The sequence below is a fragment of the Xylocopa sonorina genome, chromosome 1, assembly GCF_050948175.1.
Source record: "Xylocopa sonorina isolate GNS202 chromosome 1, iyXylSono1_principal, whole genome shotgun sequence".
NCBI lineage: Eukaryota > Metazoa > Arthropoda > Insecta > Hymenoptera > Apidae > Xylocopa > Xylocopa sonorina.
Genome location: NC_135193.1, coordinates 17,592,388 through 17,618,006, shown reverse-complemented (window position 1 = coordinate 17,618,006; position 25,619 = coordinate 17,592,388). Strand labels below are relative to the sequence as shown.

Here is a 25,619-nt window from a genome sequence, read left to right as displayed (position 1 = left end):
GAACGAGGACGCGTTATTTTTTCTTTGCCTTTCTCGCAAAAATACAGTTTTCGATTCGTGCTGTTCGATTAGTCATTCGTTGCGTTGCGAGGGAGACACCACGTCTCTTCGATCCCGCGATTCCTTGAATCGAGAGTAGATCGAGGGACGTTGCGAATTTCAGACAGAGGAAGGGACGCGTACAGAGAGAGAAAAGGAGACGAGATTAAACGCGAAACGATCAAACCTCTTACTGTGATAAAACAAATATAAAATCGAACGTTGCACGCACGTAGCACGCGTGCAGGTAAAGAAATATCCAGGGTATAGTCGTTGCGAACGGAGAGCCGTTCGAGAATGGGGATGACCGAAGAGAAGAGGGTTCAGGGTAGAAGGATCAGGCTAGATGGTACCTAAATGTGAAAGTGTCGAGACGTAGAAACGGAGAAGGGGAGACGGAAAAAATGGCGTGAAACGTGTCGCGATTTCGCATAACTGTATATATATATATATATAGATATTTATATAAAACTATGCATCTATATCAAATATTATATATATATATATAGAGAGAGAGAAGCGTGTAGAAGAGGCACTTGTGTATTATATTTTCCGCGTTAGCAATATTTCCCGTTTTTCTCTCTCCCGTTCTAACGACGTCTCGTTCGACATCCGTCGGTGCGTCCATCAGTTTCTATCGCGGTTTCTCTTCGCGCGTGATCATCCCAATTGTGCGGGGGAGAGCGAAACAGACGGATGAACGGACTAGGTGCGAAACGAACGCTAGATATAACGTGTACGGAGAGCAGAGAAAGGGCGAGTGAGAGAAAGGAAGATAGGACGCGTATGTGTGCGTATAGGTGTGAAAGAACGTGTGCGACGTGAGTGATGCGACGTCGGAGGATTAGGCGTCCGGAGAAGAGACGAAATGACGATTGTATATCGATTAAAGAGGCACGAGAAAACGATTGAAAAAATAAAAAAAATAAAAGGAAGGAGAATAGAAAAAAACCAAGTGACAAAACGAGAATAGTATTTATTGTGCATATCGTCCCCCACAAAACTGATCCCACGAACGTAGCTCACGTAGAAGGAAGAAACCCTTTCAGTGTTCCCAGGAAAACTGTGCGTTCGTGTGCGAGAGTGGGAAAAAGCTTGTAGATTGGTCGTTGATCGTCAACCCCAGTTCCTCACTCCCGGACTCCTATTTTTGGTACATAGAAGTAAAGCCCTGTCTCTTTTTGGTCACGCGAGGGAAGGAGAGGAAGAGAGAAATTAGACGCTTCGTATTGGAATTAATCGAACCAAGACGCATCTCCGTGACCCGTAGAGAATTTTATCATTATAAACGATATTTTATTATTACGTCACGCGGACGCATTACGTTTATTATTATTATTACTGTGACCTTAACAAAAAATATTATTATTACTATTATTATTATTATTATTATCAATATGACTTCTTTTTATTATTATTCGTAACTTTATTATTACCACTGTAATTATTATAATTACCATCATCGTTTCATCCCTCACGACTCGTCCCGCTCCACGTCCCTCCGCCTCCCCCCTTTCATTTTCGCCCGTTACACCGCCGCACGAGCCCATTATCATCCTCGAACGAATTCGATCGTTTCGGACCCGAGTGACGATCTCTGTACACGCGTGTCTGTGCGTTTACACCTACTCGCGCGTAGGCTGGATCAATTTCGAGAATCGACCGAATCGCGGCCGATCTGTGCGACGTTCGGTAACGAACGGAGGACGACCGAATCGAGCGCATCGCAGGAAGAAGCCGCGAAATTTGCATCCTGTCCAGTTGTTGGTGGAACTTTCGACGCTCCTCTCGCTGTAACCGCGACTTGGTCTGTGATAAGAAGCTTCCGAAATCCTCGATCGATCGGCGAAATTTCACCACGGCCGACCTCTCCTGGGAATCGTAGCATTTCAAGTTTGTACACTTCTGCTTTTTCTTTTTTTCCTTTTTAGATGAAGTTCAGTCAGCGTCTCGAGATTTCTTCGGGTCGTCCTCGTGGTGAAATCCGATTGAGCGAAAGGGGAGCAGATTTGTTTTTCCCTTTTCTTTTATTTTTTAGAAAGCGTCGCGCAGCATTGTTCGTTCCTCGGATCGATCGATCGCACCGCGGTATGGACGATCGATCGAGAGCATCCAGATGCCATTCTCGCAGATTCCGTCGTAAATACCGTGCACATTGAACTCTGACACTGGATGAGTAGCTGTAAGACGCTCGCGGTTCTCAATACGATCGAGGATCTTGGAATCTTTTTACGAAAACGTCGGGTCGCAGCGAGCGAAAAGACGCGCAGAAAGACGCTCCGGCAAAAAGAGAACGGGAAAAAATGAAACGGAAAGACAAATGTCGCTCCCCCCGTTTGTTTTCACGCGACAACGCCTCGTATCGCCTCGCGCATACGAGCGGGCAAAAACAAACGAGGATGAAGGTTTATTCAAGCTTTGTACAAATTATCGATAATCCGTAAACGTGGAGTTTTCAAGGCGCAAACTCTGTAATGTAAATACGTTCGCTACGGCAACGATACGCCGTGGTATTTTCGAATATATATATATACATATACATATGTATATATGTATATGTATATATATATACACATATACATATGTATATTATAATTAAGAGCAGAACATCTGTGTTTTACTTTTTTTTTTATTTCTACTCAAATCTCCATCGACAATCCTGTTAAGCGAATATCAAAGAGCCGATGTGACTGATGAATCAGGTAATTGCATCTTCCACGGAAGATCCACGGTTTCATTCTTGTGTGTACTTTGCATGCACTCTCTGCGTGGATCTATCTATCTGTCTACCTGTCTGTCACCTCTCGATCGTTCCTTCGACGCGCCGCTGTGGACGTCTTGCAAAAAATGTCTCTTCCAATCGATCTCGAGGACGGGAGCGAAGTTCCAGTAACGTTGATTTGAAAAAAAAAGCAAAAAAAGAGAAGAACAAAAGGGAAAAATGATGATCAGGGATGGATACGTCTGCGATGGGGTACCGCGAGGAAGGCGTCGATCCGGGCGACGCGCGTAACGGGACGGTCGGATTTCTCGGTGTCTATCCTTTACCCCGTCGAATGGCTATTTTTATTCGCGGCGGCTCGGCTCGTAGCCGTCGCGAAATATCCCAATAAATATAACGCCCGGCACGGACGAGTGGAGACATTAATTCGTGCCAATAAATATTCCCATCGTTCCGGCACATAAACCTGGCGTTTGTCATATACACGCAGTCATTTCGGTTAAAAGGCATTCCCTCTGCCACTGAATGCAAATGCGAGTGCTCGTTGTGCGTGCCGTAGGGTCTCTAAAGTGCTTTCAATTACGTGTTCCACCTAACGTCCTGGCCTGGAGGGCCGTTTTCCTATGTTTTGCATAACCGGGATTTTCAAGTGTTTCACGCGCCCCACGAGGACGCGCGACGCTGCGCCGCGCACGCCGCGCCGGGCCAACGCGCTTCGCGCCAAGCCGGTCCACCAGCCATTCCTTCATCCCACCCTCTGCCCCAGCAATCGAGCTTTAACGAGCCTTCCTAGCTTTCTTGCCTCTTTCGCCTGGCCTCTTCCTTTCATCCTTTGTCTCTCCCACTCGTCTTTCTTCGTCCTCGGCTTCTGATCGTCGACCAACCCCCGAAGCATCGCGTACAACGATCGAGGGAAAGAGCGGCGTTCCGTGTCTCTGTGTACGACCGTGCTTCGTGGATGTTCGTCGAACTCTCGTTTGCCACGTGCACCGTGTGAATTTCGCATCGTCTCTTGCTCGCATGCATTCTCGATTCGCACAGAGTTGCAACACAGATCGGCGACCGCTCGACCGGGCGATTAATTTTCGATCTCTTCCCCGTTATCTGCCGCTCGCCCGTCGCTCTTTGCGCTCGCTCGTTCCATCGGACGATGCAATATCGCGCTATTACTTGCGCGATACGTACAATAAACGCTCGATAAGGAGCGGTTGTTTGTTACTGCATAAAATGGAAACGGTCGAACGTGCCGCGCGGTAGGCGCGCACCGCCGTTCCAACGTTCGATCGGCGCGGATCGTTCGATCGAACGCGTAAAAAGAGAGAACGTTTTGTTGAAACGTCGACGCGAATTAATCTCGTTGAAAGTCTACTTGGTCGGGAGATAGATATCAATCAAGCGAGGTTTCGCGTTATCGCGCGGCGCGAATCGACGCCGCGCGCGCAGCCGATCGCCGTAAACAAGTTGTAAACTAGTTCGCGATCGCCGGTGCTAATTCGAGCCGATCGTAAATACCTGCTGGCCATTGTCCGCCTATATTCAATTTCTTGCGAGATCGATGCTCGACGGGCCGCGATTTCCCGAGAAACATTGTACCAAATCGTTCGCGGATAGAATCAACTTTTTGCCACGCCAGTTAGACGAAACACCGTGTCCAGCTCGAACGAAAGTCTGAGCGCGAGGCCGCGCAGTATCGCCGGGAACGTATCTTCCCGTCGCAGCTGATACGATTCAAATCGTCCAACCTCGCGGGGGCAAAAAGAGCGTGCGAAATCGCCGGTGATTGGACGAATTTTTTCCCACCCTCAATTAGAAGGTGGCCGCGTATCAATCGCGTTCGAACGACGACGCGTTAATAAATTAAACGCGTATTCAGAGCCGCGGAAGCGGAACGATTTTTCGGCGCGGCAATTATTAACGCGCAAAAACAGGGAGTCCACAGCTCTTTCCTAACGCGTTCGAAACCGAGTAACGCGTGGACGAGTTCGCGTATTACCCATTGGTTGGCTTCTAAAACCCTGTACGCCCACACGGTGTCGCGTCTCGCACCTGACTCTATTCCTCTCGGCTGATTTACGCGTGGTCCCTCCCGTGCACGGCCCGATGGGGATGTTCGCGCATATATTAGCGTGGAATTTCCTCGGTTTCCGCGACGGATGAGGCGCGCGCGCGCTCGCTCGTTCGGCAAAAGGGAAACCGGGCATTGATAAAGCTATCTGGTGAATAGACCCGCTCTTGCTAACCCGCGACCATTTAATTAATCGCCGGCAAGCCGGGAACGCTACGGCGCGTGATTAATCTTGACACCGTGATGCCAAGGTCGCGTAGGCCTCTCCCCTTGGTTACTTGGGAATCGAAAAATCCTCTAATTGAAACGTACCGACTTTCCTTTCCCTGCGGAATTTTAACCCCTGGCCAGCTACTCGCCAGCGGAGCTGGAATGTTTGCCTCTCGCGTTCGCTGCGATGGCTCCTTTGAGGATCGTGCGCCATTTCTATGAAAAGGGATACCCTCGTGCTATTTTGTCTTTCAGAGTTGACCACCGACGCTTTGGAAGTAAATTAAAGGCTGGGGATAAAGCGATTTTCTTACAGCGAGAAGTGTATAATATTCTCTCCTCTGCGCGCGATGCTAGATTCTCCGTACTCTGATTAATTTAGAAACGAAAAAACAAAGAGCAGACGCATCGTGCCGTGGGTGGTATCGCGTTGAATATCGCGCGGCGTTAAAGAAACCATCAATCTCGGATGAATTGAATTTCGCAGGCACGTGGGTGATCGAGTAAAAAAAGAAGAGAGAAAGAGACGGAGGTGGATCCCCTCGTGGTGGCGAAGGTATCGCGGTTTGGCGTTCTCCCTTTCTCGGCCTTCCCGAGCGGGGCTAACCCCTGAGTAAGATAATATTCACGGCCAATTACCTAAAACGCACTCCTTATAGAGCCGCGCGGGGTTATTGGCAGGCTGCCACCGTGCAATCGAGTATCCGGTGTGAAACGACCTTGTTATTAACGTTCAAGTAAGCTTTACCAGCCAATAACCCCGGATTCCACGGGCGAAAAGGATTCGCTGAACCTCACGCGATACTTTCACGCCACGGGGGCCGATGAGTTGATCACTTTACGCGAGCCAATTTACACGCGAGCCCGGTATATTTCGACGGTTTCACGCGACAGGCTTCCTATTCTCTACGAGGAGACTGGCGATCTGATTCTCTCTATTCGATCGCGATCGACACTTTTGAAATTAGTCAAGTGTCAGACTTTCGCCAGGCTCCTGAAAACGTTCGACAGACGCCGCGGGGCAACTTTCCTCGGTTACGCTTATGCCCGCTTCTGTTCTGCCTCCCGTAATGCCGGCTCTCCTCTTCCTTTCCGTCGTTTTTCAAGGCTGCCCGTGTTTATGGCACGGGCGGGACAGTTATGGCAACGAACGGCCGTCATCGGGACTCCGCAGGGCCCATTCCAATTTGTTAATTGGCACGATAACATACGCGCGATCGTATTTTCCCGGGGAACCCGACCTCTCGCCGTATTATCGCCTCGTTTTTTCGTCTCGCGCAGCTCGCCTCGCGTTTATTTGCACATGCTGCTCGCGCTGATTAAGCTTCTTAATCCGACGTACGGCCGGCTGTGTCGCAACCGTGTCGTACGTACTTAACGCTGTACACGAAAGGAATTCGATCGAAAGCAATTACGCAACAATGAAACATTTTCCATACATCGACGCCGAGGTAACTTGTCAACAACACGTTTCAACGTTCCAGCGAGTCCTTTTATTTCGCAAATCGTTCCGCCGTTCGCGCAAACAAATTTCCATCGTCGTTTCGCATCCTCGTACGCGAGGAGGAAATCCCATCCTCCACGAAACGACGTTCCGCTCGAACGTCCAGCGAGGGTTAGGCTACACGTCGCATGCAGCGGCTAGGGGGTACCGTGCGGACACCGCGAGGAAAGGGTGAAACGACGCGAGAGAGACGATCGACGCAGACTGGTTCGACTAGCCGCGGGGTCAGTTTATCGCAAACAAATGGGTTACGCTTGTTCGACGCCGTATTTCACCGAAATTTATTGTTTATTATTCCGCAGACCCGGGATGATATAGGGCCGTGTTTGCCCGGAGTAGCGTTAATGTCGTTAATAGCACCACCGGTTCGACTGCCAACCACCGGCACCCGATACGGGGACAAAACCTCGGGGACGGGTTTCCCTCCTCCTCCCCGCAGCTCCTCTTTTCGTCTCTCGCTTCCTCTCCTCCTGTTCTTCGCGAACGAGCTCTTTCTTTCTTTCTTTCTTTCTTTCTACGGTTTTATTTTCGGATCATCCCGCGTTCCCGGTGAAATTAACCGGCCCTTCTCTCGTTGGGAACGTAGGAGTTACTGTCTTCTGGAAATGACGCCGTTCACCGGGTATTTATTGCCCTCCAGGAACGTTGACCCGCTGGTTAGGTTCTGGATTATGGCGTTCGTATCGTGACGAACGACCGCGATAACGGGATGGAAGGCGGTTCGCGTATGAAGATATTAGGCCAAAGGGGGAGGGGACGAGTGCCTCGTTCGACTGCCTTCAGGGCCAGAGTTTTCGCGATATTTTCCGTTGCGAACTTGTCGGAGTAATTACACACTTGTTCTCGAAACACGTCGATGAAATTTCTCGCAAATTACGAAAGTCGCCCTCCGCTAACTTGCCGCACGAGCAGCACTAATCAACGGCAGGTGCTTTAATTAGACGTCAATCCCGGTCATTACGATACTCGTAGCCGAGCTCGTGACGGGGACCGATTTCCAGGTTATTCCCTCGCCCTCCGCGTTCTCTTTCCGTCGTTCTTCGCCTCGGCTCGTGTCGCCCCGCATCGCAGCCTATATCACGCCAATCAGTTAACCCAACACGGACTCGACGCTAATGCGTCCTTAATGCGACAAACTCGGCGGCGGGTAAACACTCGCACGGATCGAAACCCCTTTTTTCCCGTAGCCAGCGGTGCTTTCTTAAATTGACCCTTACGCGAACGATTTGTCGCGCTTCTGTTAGGGCTCGTTTCCCGTTCGAGTGAGTCAACCACGACCGGGGGAGAGTGGGATTAGTCGTCTAGCCTAGAAGAAGTCACCTTATTATACCTTCCGCCCCCCCTTCGCCTCTGATTCATCGTCGCGACGTTACGACTGCTCGTTCGACCGCTCGCTCGCTCGCTCGCTCGCATACCATCGTCCGCGTGGCTAGTTTAATGCATTCTTCGCCAACGAAAGCGTCATAAAAACAAACAAGAAAATCGGAAAGCGACCGACACGGGACGGGGGTGCCATAAATCGCGTGGTAGGATTCCGGCAGCGGACACGCTATCTCCCCCCTTCGGACGCTACGCTTCCAAACCCCCGGCGTGGCTGCCGCTGCCACCCAGACGCGCGTTATTGCGCTAATAAAGCACTTAACAATTATTTTCCGGCCGGCGATTTTTCAGCCGGTCGCGGGCAGCCGCTGATAAACCGGTGTCCCGGCCGATAACCCCAGCTCCCAAACCTGTGCACCGTACACTCCGGTTCATAAGTCACCAGAACGCTCTTCCTACTTCCCGCTGCGGATATCAGTTCGAAACGTGGATTCATTGAAATCGCACGTTTCGAAAAACCACGCGTACGCTCGTCCCAGCGTCAGGTTCGTTGACTAACCGTTGTACTCGCCACGAGCACAGCGTCGATTCGCTCGAATCGAGACTGAGAAGCGTTCACTGACTCACGGACGAGATTGTACCCTCGCTCGCAAACGTCCGCGGAGACCGCGTCGAGTAATCGTCCCCGAAACGAGAACGTTGGTGGCGGCCAGCCGGTGGAGATCGCGCCAGGCAGCAACCCCTAATGCTCGATTCGCATGTGAGAGAGCGGCGAGCCGGTGTACCTCGCGGCGACGAATCGCCACCGCCGTCGAGATCTACGTCCGGCTTAATTGAACGCGATCGCAATCGTTGCCCTTGCGATTTGTCTTAATTTCGGTGGGCCGTGAGCCACCGGGTCTTTCTCTCCTTCTGGGCTCTCGCCTTCTTCCTACGCGCTTATCGTCCGCCGCCTCTACGTCTGGGAAGCGTTCGAAAGCGGCGTCACGCGTGCCCGCTATCGCGGCCTGGCCATCGTCGCGCGGGGAGATCGCCAGCCAGCGATTGGGATTTCGGTGCCGTTGGACGCTAATTTCGCCGCTGAACGAGCCCCCGTAAGAGATCTAACGACCGACCATGGTTGCGTCTTAATTATTCCTGGCCAGCTGCCCTAACGTCGTCCCGATTATCGTTTCTCTTTCCTTCTCGTTTCTCGTTCGGATTGGCTTAAAGAGAGGAGAGGAAAATCAGGGGCTTCACGGTTGAAGAAAATCGCCAGGTGATCAGCAGGGAATTCTTCTTGGAATTGTTACTAAGAGGACGCGTAGGCGACGTCATCTGGAATGTTTATACGGAAACGGAAAGGAGGGAGACGGTTTAAAGAAGACTTGGAGTTATAGGTGGACGGAGAAATATTGACGGCGAGACGCGTCGAAATCCGTGACCGAATGATCCACGTACGACGCTCCACGTGGAGGCAGGCCGCTCACGAACGCCTCACGAAACGTGCCCGCTAGAAAGACGCGCGTGTTGGTACAGTTCGTAGCCCGCGTACGTCGACGAGAGACGGGCCGGACCGTGAGTGTCATCGTATTTAATTAAAATGTCACACGCGTGATAAATGTCGCGTGTGTCGCGTGAAAAGAAATCGTCGTGGCCGGCCTCCTCTCGACGAGGCCGAGGAGGGAGGAGGCGGCCACGGGTCGGGAATAATAAATGAAATTTGCTATCGTTCTGACATCTATACCCGTACCACGAAGAGAGCGTGCGTCGAGTAAGGAAGACGGGGATGGCCGGGAGGGCGGAAATTAGCGAGACGCGTATTTATCTCCGGTACTTTTCGACCGGCGATTACGTAAGACTATAATTTTTCAATATCATCTTAGCGCGCCGCTTCGTAACCATTTTCGTTCACGATCGCGTTTAACGATGTCGGTTCTGAACGTCCCTCGAGAATGGAGAACCGCTCGCGTTCACCACGAATGGTCGCAGAAGAGAGAGAGGGAGAGAGCTCGACTCATCGACCTGTATAAAATTCAAACTTGACACGACGACGCTTGCGAACGATCCGCTTTAACGTTCTTAAGAAGCAAGGTTACATTCTGTTTCTACGCGCCACGAATCGATACGCAATCGCTCGCGGTCTGTTCCGATATCGCACGTCTCCGTATCTTCTAATTGCAAATTAATGCCTCGATGAACAAAAAACGATGAAGAAAGCTTTCCCAGGGAATCGTACAATTTCGACAGACACCGCGTTCCTTCGTTTCCCACCTCGAGCTGCAGACAGACGGACAAGCGGCTCTGAGAGAGAAAAAATCCTACGAAGAGGACGCATCGACGCATACTCCTAACGCAAATGCACCGATGCGTGGCTGATGCATATTTATCGAACGGGCCCCGCTCGAGGGACTCTTATGCAATTTTCCATTCTCCCGGTAAGCGTTGGCAGGAGGCACTCTTTTAACTATACGCCGCGTAATATAACGAGGATCGCGTCCCCTCATCCCCTTCGAGGCGCGCGGAAAGCGTGCTTCCATCGTGTGGCTCGCGAGGACTCCGTCGCGGTGAGACCAGTCGATTTTTAACGACTCCTGAGCTCGCGAACCGCGTCCCGCCAACAGTGATTCGACCGGTGAACGCGGCCACGATTATTAAGCGGTGGATGCCGCTCGAGCGGCCGCGCACTCGTTAAGGTTCAAGATTTATGAATATTTGTCGAGTCAGTAGAGCAACGATAATTGGCAGCTTCAGTTTCATCGGGAGTCTATCGGGATTGTTCGCGGATAATTTACGGCCGTGTTCGCCGTCGCGTTTCCATCGATGAAGGTAGCAACAGCGTTTAAACGTCGAACGATCACCGGAGAAACCGCAAATATCGTTGTGCAAACGATCGACGAGGGAACGTACATGGCTCCACAAGGAAACGCGCGAAAGAAATTCGGCGTCCGTGAATACCTCGACAACGGATACGTGGAAGCTCGCGAGTGGTGGAACGTGTTAACCATTGAACATTCGCGGAGTTTGCAAACCGAAATCGAGGTGTTCCTTTCAATTTGATGCACTTTTGCGCGCGAGAATCTCAGTAAAACCGTTCCTTGGTCTGACGCGAATAAATGAGATCACCGTCGGCTGTTTTATTGCTATTATCGAGAGCGCAGACGCTGGGAGGCAAATCGAATCGCAGGGAGACGCGCTCGAAATTAGCGAGCGGGAAATGGAAAAGCTATTTCGCCGGAGAATTCAATGATTCCGCGGAATGCTTGCGTATCCAGGCACACGCGTAGCTATCGACGTATCGTCGAGGCACGGCGATCCGTTCTAACGTGATTCACGTGCACAGGCCCCGCGTCCGATGCCTGATGAATGACTCCGCAATTATATTCTCATCATCTCTGGCGGCGATGTAGCCGTCGAGCGGCGAACCCGCGTGGCTACGACGCGCGAAACGCGCCCGCTCGATTCGAGGCCCGTAAATTATTTCTATAATTGATTCCCGCTACGATTCCCGCTCGCTAATTTCCCGGTTAATTAAACGCGACGTCGGCATCCGCGAAACGTTCTTCTTCGTGCTTCCTGTATCGCGTGGAATTTCACGAGCCGCGATGGACGCCAGTTTTGGACGGGACCCAGGTGCGACGCGACCGATTTCTCGCGGCTACTTATCGCGCGAAATGTTTTTCTCGCTGCTGCTGAGGAACGATAACAGCCACGATAGCTCGACGTCTTGCGCCACGGAAGTTTTCGAATTCGAACGATCGCGGAAATGACACACCGACAAAATCCTCGCTGTACGTACCGTGTAAATCCTCAGTGTACGAAGTGAACCTATGAGACCCGAGATTACCTGAGATTTCCTTTTCTTCTCGGTTAATAACGGACCAAAAAATGTCTCGATAAAAGAATTCGTTCGTCACACGTGACGAGCAATCGCGGCAGGTAATTAAAATTCGATGATCGATAAGGGGGAGGGCCACGGGAAAACACGAGATAGGAGATTACTGTGCGCGGTAAAGCGGCAACGATAACGCAATTAATTCGCGGCTACCGCGAATGGAAGAAACACCGTGCTCGATAACGGGATATTTTTCGAGGTTGACGCTTGTCGCGTTTCATTCGAACGATTCGTATGCGTAGACCGTCATCGCGAGAAAAGAAGACGAGAAGGTAGAAGAAGAAGAAGAAGAAGAAAGGAACGACGAGGCGTGAGAGGGGCCGGCAAAGGAAGCTGGCAGTTGGCAGGAACGGGCGACACACACAATTAGTAGAAAGTCGCGCGGTACGCGTAGTCGTAATTAATGAGACGACCAGACCTCCGCTCGAATCTTAATTATTTATCGCTGCATCGTTGATTAATTATAGCCGGCGTCGCGTTCCACGCCGGTGGATGTATCGCCCGCGACGTCCACGGTGACAAATTATGCCATTTCTTTTCTTCTGTCCGAGTTGAACGGGCCGCTCCGCTGGATTCGTCGCCGTTTCAAAAGGATCCGTGCGCGACCCTCCGATTCGAAAGGATTCCGTCATCGTGATCTTAGAGTTTAATCGCCGTTTAAGCGCCGCTGATCGCCTCGATAGACCACCGATGCCGAGGGGAAATTATGCGAGACCGTTTTGGATCGTGGAACCGTAACGTCGGTTCTTCGACCGTTTCCTGAAAAGATCGCCAGTTTACGACGGAGCGAGGTTCGTTTCTGATGTTACCTCGGCTAATTTTACGTGAAATATTCTCGAGCCTCGAACACACCGCAGCTGTGTAACGTTTCCCTCGCGGCGAGAAAATTGCACGGCGAGAGTCGTAAAATCGCGCGACGACGTCACGTCCCCGTCGATCGGTTCGTGGAAAACGTGGCCGATGGGTGCTAGTACTTGTCTCGTTATCGCGGCCAAGTGTTCGCATTTACACGCGATAACGGAACGTTGTCACAGATGCCGCATATACTTAATTATTAAGACATCGTCGCTGGCGATACGCGAGCGTTTCGGCCGCGCGTCTGTTCCATCGAGTCTCCCTTCAGATGCGACGCGAGCAATGTTTCCCGTGCGTGACGCTGTTGCCCATTGCGCCGTACGATGTTAAGTGGAAAATTGCCGACGCGACTCTGGCAGGCCAATGGAGCTACGTTTTAGAATTCGATCGTCGTATCCGTCGCCGCGAAAAAATTCCCCGACAAAGAGGGCGGCGCGAAATTTCGTTTCGACCTGTGGCGGCACTCGCCACTAGAGGGACAGCACCATTTACACTTTCCTGAAAGTACCCGATGACCCATCGTTTCCAATATATAGAAGTTCTGAACTGTCCCTAATATCCCAGCGTCTAAGGCAGGGCCTGCTAGGTAGCCTTACTGATGAGTCCACTAGCAGGCCCAGGACGAAACGTTCTTCCCCTCTCTTTTCCTTCCTTCTCTCTTCCTCCATCTTTACAGCACAGCAGCGAAAACCGAAGCAGCGCAGCCGCTTCAATTGGTGACCCCGACGTGATATGGACACGCAGCCTACTACGACACAGGAAGACAAGGAAGCAGCTCGTCGAGCATACCACCTGCGACGACAACCTCGCCCAGAACATCTGGGAGGATGAAGTATTCATCGTTGGGCCTTGGGTACCGCCGCAGCACGCCGAAATCGTAACCCCTCTCCTAGGGTGGCCACGCCCCTACGCCGAGCCCACGAAGATCTCGCAGGAGTCCGGACCTGCAGGCAAGGATCACTGGGACTTTCCGGCAATTACCACAACGCGCGACGAATTTCGTCGTTTACACACGGGCCATCCTAGGACAGCAGAGTATACGACTGCACAGCGCTGGTATTCTCACAGCGCGCTCGCCGGCTAGGCTTGAGCACCGCGGCATTCGCCGCGCTCCGAGGGAGCAGCAGACATGGCATCGCGGATTCTACACCCAGTAATCAATCAATACGAGGTTCTACACACGTCGTCGCATCTGAGGGAACACCTTGAAGAACGAAAGACGCACAGCTGGATATCGTTCACCACTGGCAAGGGGGTGATGTGGCGGCACTCGCCACTAGAGGGACAGCACCATTTACACTTTCCTGAAAGTACCCGATGACCCATCGTTTCCAATATATAGAAGTTCTGAACTGTCCCTAATATCCCAGCGTCTAAGGCAGGGCCTGCTAGGTAGCCTTACTGATGAGTCCACTAGCAGGCCCAGGACGAAACGTTCTTCCCCTCTCTTTTCCTTCCTTCTCTCTTCCTCCATCTTTACAGCACAGCAATAAAACCGAAGCAGCGCAGCCGCTTCAGACCGTTTTCGTTCGGCCATTCTTCCCATTAATTACATCGCATTTTTTTTCTACCCACTCTCGTGCTCGTGTTTCCCCTCTGGCGAACGAAATTGCACTGTTCCTCTCCCTTCTCCTCGTTTTTTTTTTATCCGAGGACGCGAAGAAAAGCGCGCTTAGCGAGGAAAAAAGGGAGGGAAAACAGAGGAGAGCGGCGAAGAAAATACTTTTTTCATCCATTCGACACAATCGCGGCTCACTGGTGGCTGGGATGGAGAGAAGAAAGATTCGATAAACTCGAATAACGCTCAGGCTCACCTAATTACGCAATAAATGCGTGACTGCTCGCGTTGGATGCGCGGGGTGTCGCTGCTAATTACTAATTACTCATTAGAGCACGTGGCTGCCAGACCGGCCCCATCTCCCCTTCTACCACCCCCTTTTCACCTTTCCACGTCTTTTCTCTCTCCCTCTCTCTCTCTCTCTCTGTCGAATGTAAATGCAAAAAGTGTGTATTATCTTGCGTCGAGAGAGCGGCTGCGCGTCGCTCGTAATAAATAGAAAAAGGAACGTAGACCCGTTTTTCACGCGGTTCACGCGTACCCGGTGACGTATAAGCTCGTCGACGTGTGACGTTCTGGCATCCCTCTGCTCCCCGGCAGCGCGCCGCGGGCCCGTTGCACGCTACTGTAATTTTTTGTAATTATTTTATGGTAATGAGGCTAATTAAAAGGTAGAATGCCTCGAGGGGCTTCCACGTTCGCAAAGAGCAGCGCGAATTGTAAACGAATACGCGTACATTGTGAGTCGGCCGCGATACGGCTCGCGTTCGCCTTTTGTCGCGTTTATTAGAGACGCGGGGGTAGTTTCGAAAGCTAAGGGTGAATCTCGAAGGCACCTCATCCCTCCTCGCCTCGCTCGCCGCAGACGGATCGTTGAATGATTTCGCGTGCAACATCCAGCCACGCCTACGCCGTCTTCTAATTCAAGAAACTAGGTCATTCTCGCGGTTGATGACGAACAAATTTGACTTCGAAACTTCTCGGCTACGCTAAGAGTACGAAACGCTGGCGTGATCGCATTGCGATTCACGTATTTTCTTCTTATTGTTTTTTTTTTTTTTTTTATTCAATCCAAGATTTCCGTAGGACGGGTGGTTACGCGAGGTCCCGGGGGCGCAGCAGGGACGTAGCAGGGGCACGGCGCGTATTGTACGCGTCGGAGCGACGAGCTTTAACTCACGGCTTGCTCATTACACGTCCCAATACTCGACGTAACGGGCACTCCTGTTCCTCTCCAGCGTCACCTCACGATGGTCCTTCTTCTCTGAAAAGTGGCAAGGACATCCGAAATACCATTTTATAATTACAATCCCGTCGTCGCAATTATTCGCCGCGTAAGAGAAACAACCCTGTTACCGTTGCAGCGTCGCGGCTTGAAGAATCCTCTAGAAAATGAAAATGAAAAAAAAAACGTGTACGCGAGGAAAAGAGAGAGAGGGAGAGAGCGAGCGAAGGCAAGAAAGAAATAAAGGGCTTGGTCGTGCTCGCAGAACCGAGCGAGCGAGCGAGCGAGCGAGGACGAGCGACGCGTTCCCAGCTCGCGTACTAATTACTTAAACTCGCAATTAAGTGCACCCTCGCGGCGTCGAAGAAAGGATTCGCGGGAGCGTGATTCGCACCTTCCCCCTTTTTTTTGCGCGCTTCTCTTGCCTCCCTCTTGCTCCCTTTCTCTCACTCCTCTTCCTCTATCCCTCTTGCTATTCGTCTTTACATGTTCGCTCATAACGTGCACAGGTGCGAGCACCGGAGATTTTCTCTCCCCTTTTCCTTGCGACTTTCTTTTCGCGCTCCTCCTCCCTCGCGGCTCTGTTCGCTTCTTTTGAAGCGTTTACGCCGCGCGCGGGCGTTACAGTCTCATTTTTTAGGAAGCTACTGCCGCCGTAGCTGGCGAAACCAAAGGAGAGTCCTTTGATGAATTTCATGCCGGTCGCGTCCTTTCTTCCCTGACCTATTACGTTTGGGGATCTAATAAGTCTTAGGTTTGTCGCGCGCGCTTGCTCGTCGGGGTGGAATTCTCCGGGGTGACGCGCGATTTCTATAACACCGTTGCCACTTTTCGCGGTTCTTCTTCCTGTTAACCTCACGACACCGTCGAAGAAAACCAGGGAAACTGAAAATACGTAACGCGACACGATCGAGCAGATTGCCAAGCGTGTCCATTTCGTCGCAGCACGAGGCTCGACTGTTATTCGTGGCGATCGTCGGTCAGTGCGGCCTAACCAGTGCATCGGATGCACCGCGACGTCTGCGCGTTTGCATCGTGTGCATTAACAAATGCGTGTACACGCACACGTACGTGCCGTTGCGCGAGAACGCGACGCTAAATGCGTGGCCACGCATGCGCCACGAGCGGAGCCATTCGAATCCGGATTCACGGCCGACCAACTAGAAACGGAGGCAAAAAAAATGGCTTTCGTCCGTCGAATCGTCGCGATATCAACCGCCAGCGACGAGATGTCCGAAAAACGCGGGGTTGCGTTCGCGGCGAAACGTTTCGTCGAACGTTTTCTGCCTCGCGCCATCTCGAGCACCCTTACCACTCTGAAGGGGTGAAGTTGCTGGAAAAAGGGACCCCCTAGCGAGTCGCGTATGAATTTGCGTTGAAAAAATTTCAATCGTTCCGTTATCCCGTCGGAAACTCTCCTTTAATTTTGACACAGCGGATCAGGGTGGGTTGATGCTTCGTTATTAAAACGCGGAAGACAGAAAGGAAGAGAGGAAGAGCTCCGCTCGCCATCGCGCGATACTCATAAACGGCACATTGACGGACAGGGGATGAAACGCGTGTGTTCATCCCTCGTTACCTCGAACAATCGTTCCATGGAGAAACAAACGACGTCAATTACTTCGTGAAGTAGACGCCGTGCACGCGGAATCTTCGAAAAAAGAGGAGAGAGCCACGCGTAGCTACCGCGACCCCGCCAGCCGCCACCTCATCCCCCTTCTACCTGGAGAAAATATATCCACCGATGCGGAGGACGTCGCGCGGCCCACCCTCCGAACAATTTAAGCCCGGATCCTCTTTTGCCAGCAAATGATCCATGCGCGTCACGCGTAATTGTAAACGTCCCCATAAAGACATCTCGTTACCAGGTCTCGGACCGGTGAGTGCCGCGGCGAGGGAACCGGGTTTGAAAAACGTCGACGTTATTAACTTCCCATTCCGGTGGACGGTTCGTTTCGCGGCGGCGGATGGGTGGGAGAAGGGAACGGGGAAGAAAACGAGGCGAGGAAAAAAGACGAGCGGCGGGAAGGGGAAGGGAAAATCGGATGCGCCGCGTCTGGGCCAAGCTCTGGCGTAAAGGCGAGTTTTCAGCGATCTCATTGTCCGCGCAGCGTCGGGTACAAAGGGGTGCGCGACATCAAAGACGGGGGAGTCAAAGTTATCGCCGCCGGCTGTACATTCTCGATATTAGCCCTGCGCGCGGCTAATAAACCTTTTCGCCCGGTTCGACACACGCGATTCCGTGTTTCTCGCGGTCCTGCTTGCGCATCGCCGCGACGACCTGCCAGCCGGAAGGAAGAATCGCTGTGGGGACTACCGGCTGGCTGTAAATTAACGCCACTCTTTCCCTTTCCCGAGAAATACTCGTAGAAACGACGGAAGTTGACTGTGGTCGAGGAGCTTTCTGGTTTTGCGAGACGATCGATTAGTTGATCAGCGTAATCGATGAGAATTCGATTTTAATTAACGGCGAACGGAAGTAGCCTATGGAATGCGAATCTTGAGGATCGATGGAAAGATGAATCTGTTTATTACGGTATCAAGATTCAATGTATGGTTTCTGTCGAGAAGAAGTTTAACATTATGTGAGGACGGTATCGGTCGCGTTGTAAGCGATGATAATGATGCTCTGGCAACGCGTGTAGGAATTCCGAGGAAGAAAAACTCGTAGGAATGTGCAGCGTCGAGCGGCGTCGAACATAATTGCTTCCCTCTGTTCTCCTCGCCGCGGATAATAATTCGAGGCGCGACTCGAAAAATGCCGATGACTCGACGAACGCTCGATCGAAGACGTACCGTACACGTTCGTCAGCCATCGCGGATCCGCTCTCTCAAACTTCGCGCCTCGCACCGGCGCTAATTAATCTCATTATCGGTTTAATCGCCCGAAGATGCGTATCAATTAATAACACCGCGTCGATGAGTTGCAGCTGTACCATCTCTCCCTCTCTCTCTCTCTCTCTCTTTTTTTTTGCTCAAGCATCGCGCACTCGTCTACGAAACAGCGAAGAAAAAAAAGGTGAACTGTCGAGACAGAGGCTGGAATTTGGCGCGTCGTGAGAAATTCTCGAGACACTTCTCGAGCCTATCTTTTTTGTTCAGCGATCGAACGAACGTGGGTCTCATAATTTCGGATTATGTCGCGGTGATTTGTGCGAAAATTAAACAAATTCCGCGTCGAGCAAAAATTCCATCTAGAATCGCGCGATTTCGCTCGAGAAGGAAACGAAGGGAAACGAAAAATCGTGCAGAGATCGGCTCACTCGAACTCCCGGTGATAAGCTTCCGAGGCGTTAAGCTGACGCGGCCATTTAACAACTGTCGAACGGCGCTCGATGAAAATATTTCGCGATGCTCGCTGCCGGGGATCGGCTCTCGGGCTCGTCTTCTAAATCGGCTCGGAACGAGCACGGGGACAGAACGGGGCGAGCACGGGGAGGGAAGTGGTGGGCCGTGCCACAAATCATCCTCGAAGAAATCTAATTTACGGGCGCACACGGCTTAGGACTGGTCTAGAGGCCCGGGGTCCTAACCGAAACGTGGGAAGTTGAAAAATGCGAATGCCCATTAAAGATTCGGTGACGTCCTTCGTTGGCCGCCGATTTACCAGTTACCGGTTCCACGGCCTGGCTGATCGTGGTAATTTACTGGTCAGCTTACCGCGATTAACCGGCTCCTTTGTCACTATTAACCCGGCTAGCCACGTCCGGTGCTATTGACTCCGATCGGTTTGGGGGGAGAAGGGGGGCGAAAGGGTGGAGGGACAGTTATATTCGCGACTTTGACCGATATCCTGGCGCTTTGTTCGTCCCTGGATGCAAATTACAATAGACACAGGGTCCGATGAAGGCGCGAAGTGTGTCTCTCGTAAATTCTTCGCGGTTTCTTGTTGGCTGGAATTGAAAAAGAATAGGGAACGGAGCCTTGGAGTCCTGGTTACCCTAATATGACACATCCAAACGTGACCAACGGCCTTCCGTTGGGACCAGGTCCTTTATATACCTCTACCCGGTGTCCTCGACTGGATGCCTCTAGCAGGATCGCGTCTGGACATTTTTAACCGGCCAGATATCGAATCGCCGCCTTGCGGGACCTTCCACGATCCTCAAGCTCGCAGTCGAATGTTGCAAAATGGCCGTCGTACGTTCTACGTCGCGATCATCGCGTGGAAAATCGATCGTTCTCACTCGTACGTGGGCGAGAGCTCTCGATGAGCATCGATTCGCGGTAAAACGAGAGAAGAAGGTATCAAAGTGGCTGCTGGTGCTCCCTGCTCGTGACGCGGCAATTACTAAATTGTCCCACGAACGGGTTCGAGCGCGGCTGGATCTGGTTGGTCGGGCCAGTTCGGTTCCGGAACGATCTATAAGATATCAGGATCGTAGATCCCGATAACGATAGGAGACACGATAGGCGAGAGGCTGTTTCCCTTTGGACCGGTAGAGAAACATGTCCGCCGTGGGGCACTCGCGGGTACCAGGGCGTGGATTCGTTCACGCGTGGCCAACGACAGGTGAGGAGCAACAAGAAGGAAGAAATAGTGGCCCCTAAACGTACAGAGCATTACATCCTCCCTTTAGCATCTATTTATTATTTCGCGCTGTGTACACTGGACGATCGTCGTTAATAAATAGTTGCGCGTTTACGGTAGGGGAGGGTGCGGCAGGAGCAGGGCGAAACTAGGGAGGTGAGGCTACAGCCTCTACTACAGTAGCCGCTGATATACGAGACCGTGTCACGTGGCAGCGGGAGTACGCGTGAAAAAATTCATTAGTCCGCAGATGCGGTCGATCGATTAACGATTTTTATTAGCCCGTCGCGTGCAAGCCTCCATATTATTTCAACGGGTCGCGCGTCATACTCTTATGCCACGGCCTGCCGACCCTCTCTCTACCTCCCCCTCTCTATCCCGTTCACGTGACGTCCAGGTTTAACATTGTTCGGATTGACGCGGGTCTCTCCACTCTTACGTAATCGAACGTACTTAATATGCACGAGTAAAGAACGCACGGATACCGGACAGAAAAGCGTTACGTAAAGCGTTGGTTGGACATTGAAAATTGAAATGGTCGATCGCTAAAATCAGCCGAGGCTCGCTCGCTCGAGTTATCCTCGACGTAAAAGGAAGAAGGAGAACGGAATAAAGAAAATAATTAATCCGCGTTAATTCACCGGGTCCGGTCGGCGTAAATCTATCAGAAATTTCAACGGACGCTCGGCTGGCACGGTGAAATACTAGGAAACATTCCAGCATAATTCCCGGCGCTCTTCCTGCGAGGAGAGCAACGGCAGCAGCGGGAACGCGGCGGCTCTCGGGTGGGCCGATATTATTTTTGAAAATCTCGCGCAAACGACGGCATTCCAGGGTGGGGCAGCCCCGGCATTAAATCATCCAGCTCGCGCGGCAGCAACGGCAGCAGCAACGGTGGCTGTTGCTCGAGAGCCTGCGCTGTCTGGCTGCTAGTTGCCAGCATCGCCATAACCAACCTCACACCGTGGCCTACCCATGACATACGGTTTATTGCGAATGTACTCCAGCGCCGCTAATAAATTCCTTTTTGGCCAGCCACCGACCTATTTGAACAGTCGCTCGTTGTGCCACCAGTCCCGTTCTCTCCTCGTTTTTCTTTTTCTCGTTGCCGTTGTTGCCTCTTTCTTTCTCTTTTTGCTGTTCTTTTTCTCTGTTTTCTTTTTTTTTTTGGCACTTTTTCCTGTTTATTTCCTCGCGATTTACTGGTCGCGTTCAGCGTCGCTTTCCAACTTAATTTCCCCGTGTCAAAAGCCAGTTACCATCGATAAGGTGAAAAATTCCACCGATGGTTCGTTACGACACGTCCCATTCCTCGTTTTTTATATTCGTTTCGCACACGCAGTTTCATATCGGCCCGATAATCGAGTCAGGCTCGCAATTTGAAATTCAACAAGATAGAACTCGGTTTAGCCGCGGCCTTTTTCCACGGTTATTTAGACCGTCGACGAACGGGCATCATAGCGGCGCTAATAAATTCCTGTTTGAACAGTCGCCCGTTTCCGCGCCATTGCGAGGGATCCCACTCGTATCCTATCTGGTCTATTTTTCTTTTTTTTTTCTTTCTTTTTTTTTTTATCCATCTCCCCCGCCCGTTTTGATGGTCGCGCTCGGTGTCGCTTTCCAACTTAATTTTCCCCTGTCAGGGCTGTCCATCGATAAGGTGAAAAATCTCGCGGCGGCTCGCTGGACCATCGCGTTTTTCTCGATTTCGACCACCGTGTCTCTGATCATTTTCATCGATCCTTTGTACGCGTTTCGACGGTGAATGCCGCGTCGAACCGCTGTCTATTTCGTTCGTTAGAGAGCATTTTGTCCGGTTTCAATGGTAATTCGAGCCTGTCCGCGCCGCGCTGATGGTTTATCGGATGTGTCCTTTTTAGGTGACGATCCGTTTGAATATCGATGCGTTTTCGGTGACCCTTCATTCGGCTTTTACCGGCTCCTCTGCTCATCGGCTCGCCACACCCCGCGCCAAACTCTCCGATATTTTTGTCTTTTTTCCACGTTTTTTCCGCCCGCTTTTCCCCTCTATCTTCCCTGACAACTGTTCTTTTGCCGGTGGCCAACAACGGCAAAGTTGTCGTTCGACGAAATAAAATAGACGGGTTCCCCGTCGCGGTACCCAGACGCGTTTAATAAATTAATCCGTAGTTGAACCCCGTCTCGTTCGCGATAACTGTCCCTCCACCGGTCCATTCAACGTTATCGCCCTGTGAAACGTGCTTTCCGAACGGGCCGCGCTTTTTCCATTCACCGTCGCAGTTCGATTCCAGAAAGTGCACTGTCCGATACTGGGCGCGTGCAGGCGATGGAAAAAAAGCACCGCGGCCGGGACTGGTCGGCGAAAGATAATCAGAAACAGTCGACGGGTTAAAAAGTTCCTCTAACAGGTATCGACGATCATCCGTGTCCCTCGTACTCGCTTAGAACGTTCCATAGATCGTCGTCGATCGTACGCTCGAACGAGTTCCGATGCCGATGCGAAGCCCAGCACCTTCGCAAAGAGGGCAAACACTCGGCAGGACCACGAAAAAGGCAGGAGGCGATCGAACACGCGCGGATCCCGTCAGGGGGACCCGCGTGCAACACGAAACGAACGGCAAACACTCCTGGTCCAGGACGTAGCTCGTCGTCGGACGAGGCTGAAAGCGCGAGAAAACGCACGTGGCGCGGAGCAGCCAGGCCCACGGTGCATCGACCACCGCTCCTGGCATACCCCTAATTAAGCTCGGTGTACAAGGCTTTAAGTATTCTCGAGTGGCTCGCCGTTCGTCGTCCGGCGTCGTGCGTGTGGCGTTCGTTCGATCCGCGCGTGTTTGCTCTCGTGACCGTTCTCTCGCGAGTTTCGTCCGGCGCGTTCGTGGCCTCGAGTAGCTTTCGAGGATCCTCGAAACGCAGCAGTCGGATACGAATCAGCCTGGGGGACGTTCGAACGGAGCCCCGTACTCGCGCTCCTTTCTCCTTTTTTTTTTTCTCCTTCCTTTTTTTTCTCTCCCCGCTGGTTCCTTTTCTTCGCGAATGAACATGTAGGTTGCGGGAAACTCGAGTTATACACGAGTACATACATCGACTGTAAACAGAAGTCTCTTTTAATACACTATCGTGTCCTTTTTTTTCTATTTTTTTTTTTTTTTTTTTTGCTTTACGAGCGTTCAGCCGCGTAAGGGGTTGGAGGCTCCTTTCGTTCGCGGTGATTAGGGTTTTCTCTCGAAGTTGCAGGATTTCGCGGAGGATATTCGTCGGGAGGATTAGCCGTTCGACGGTGGGCAAAGGTGCAGGAGGGTCGCGGATTTCTAACACGCTAAATTATGTGTTCCGGATCGCGGTCAGTTTCTGAATAACCGTGTAGGTAGTAAATTTCCCAGCGTCCGACTGGTGGTACGTGGGTGGAGTTCGGTCGAGTAGCTACGGAGGATGCTCGAAACGCAGTAGTCGGTCGCGAATTTGCATAGGGAACGCGCAAACGTCGAAGATGGACGGGAGTTTCTTTAATTATTCATAGAACCGAGCAAATCCTCGACCAGTGCTCGAGGAAAGCGTCGAGACGGGATTTCCTTCCTCTCTTAATTGCTTTTACATCGAACGTTTCCACGTTTACACCCGACGCTCCGTAACATCTAATAATATTCAAACTATGCGCGACGACAACGCTCCTTTTCCAAACAATCTTTCCTGTTAAACAAAAAAGAAAAAAAAGGAAGAAAAGAATCCATTCTTCGGGTACGTTCGACGATATCGAGGCTATTGATCTCGACGACACAAAAAAGCAGCAACCAGATTCTTCGACGTATTGTTTCCTCCGTATCGATGCTCACGGTCGATCGTTCCTTCTCTTCTTCTTTTTTTTTTCTCTTCTCAACCCGCCGCGAATCTGTTCTCGCTTCCTTTTTTTTCCCCCCTCCTCCCTTTCCTTCTGTCTTTCCCGTTTCTTTTTATATTTGTGGGCGGAGTGTACCACGCCTGCGAGCGTTTTACAGGTGGCTCTCTCTCCTCGTTTCGTGAAAAGAATCTCAGCCTTACGTGACACGCGCGCCGCGTGAACCGGCGGGATTTGAATTTGTAATTCCGAGGCCTTTGTCGAACCCCGTGGAAATTGAATGCGTCGCCCCGTTAATGGTGCCACGGATACGACGGCACGTTTGCACCTACGGGGACAATCAGGCGTGAATCGGTCTCCCGTGAAGGAAACGCGACGATTTACGTGTCGTCGGCTGGCTTGTCGCGCGCGTAAACCACCGCTTCCTGCTTGATCAGCCCGGGTTTCAAGCCTCGGGGCGGTTTACCTCTAAACCGTTCACGATTTTATCTCGACGCTCGACGGCCAACAACAACCGAGGGACAATACCAATTAGATAGCGGCTCCTTCGGCTTCTACTTGGATACGCGAATTTAAATGGGACCACAGACGGTGGGGAGAGGAGGGACGCGAAAGTTTAGCCGACTCGGATCGACCTTAATTCCTCGATTGCTCTCGAGGACCCGTGGGACAGGGGTGGGAATAGGGTGGAGGATCGTTCCACCGATAATTTCCGCGACAATCGACGGAAAGTCGTGACGCGCGGCTGTGAATACTCTTTTCCCGTGCATTAAACAAACTCTCTCGCGACGAGATCGTTCCTGGCGCACTCGAGCGATCCTCTCCACGAGGCTTCCTCCGCTCGAGCGGGTCGGACGGGGGACAACCGCGTAGCTGGCAGGTACACGCGTACAACCCGCGTCGTACCGGTGAAATCACCGAGTAACAAGTGTCACCGTCGCTTCTAATTAATTAACGGCACCGGAGCGCGCACCGCCCGTACCGAGGGAGCGATATCCTGTTCCGGTGCTCGTCTTCGTCGTCTCTCCGCGCTCTCTGCTCGTCGCAATCGGCCCGCGAGGCCGTGTTTAGTCGACCGGCTCTCTCTTCCCTCGACGGCCGCTGTTGGGGAACTCGCGAGCTCGTAATTCAGACGTGAAGTGCCGCGAGGGAGAAGTTACCGGGACGAGTTAACGTTGCTTAACGCTTGAATGGCGTGGGCTGAGAATTAATCCGACGCGCTGGTAAATCGCTGCTGATCGTCGCGCTCTCGACGAGTTCAAGCTTCGACGACTGGAAGTAACGGGAAAAGGAGGGAACAGAGAGGGGAAAAAAAAAGGAAAAAGAACGAGCGATCGTTTGCACCCTTAGCGATCGTTGCAAGTAAATCGTTCGAGTTCGACTGCTCGCGATCTTCCGGTAGTATCGCTTGATAAATTGAATTTCCCGTTCAACGGGCGAACCTCCCGCGTTCTTTCACCGATTGCACCACCGATCCGAGGGTGTCGAGGCGCGCGACACCCATCTGTCCCACGCGGCGAAAAAGGATTCGAGGTATTCCTCTGTCGGGGCGAATTAACGTCGAACGCGTCCCACTCGTCATGGCCGAGCGACAGTGGCATCGAACGGGATGCGACGAGTCACGTAATGTTCCTGCAACACGATATGCCACGGGGTGGTATAGGAGCTAATGGTTCGTCCATTACTTAACGTCTAAGATTTCCAGGACATTTCGTAGGACGGATGAATTTTTGGATTACTTCATCTTCGAAACGATAGTTTGAATCGAAACGATAGATACGTAGCCACCGCGAAAACTATTTCATTCGATCGAGCGATCGTATCGAGGGTGGACGTTGGATCAAGCATTCGTGACTTCTACCGGTTAAACGTTCGGATACGTAAATCGGCGCGAAGAGC

The 25,619-nt window shown here is 51.8% G+C and overlaps 1 protein-coding gene across 4 annotated transcripts in view; it reads left to right on the top strand.

The window, feature by feature from the left end:
* The window catches only part of Soxn (SRY-box transcription factor soxNeuro), an 86,143-nt gene that overhangs the window by 4,559 nt on the left and 55,965 nt on the right, over positions 1–25,619 (top strand). The window lies entirely within an intron of this gene.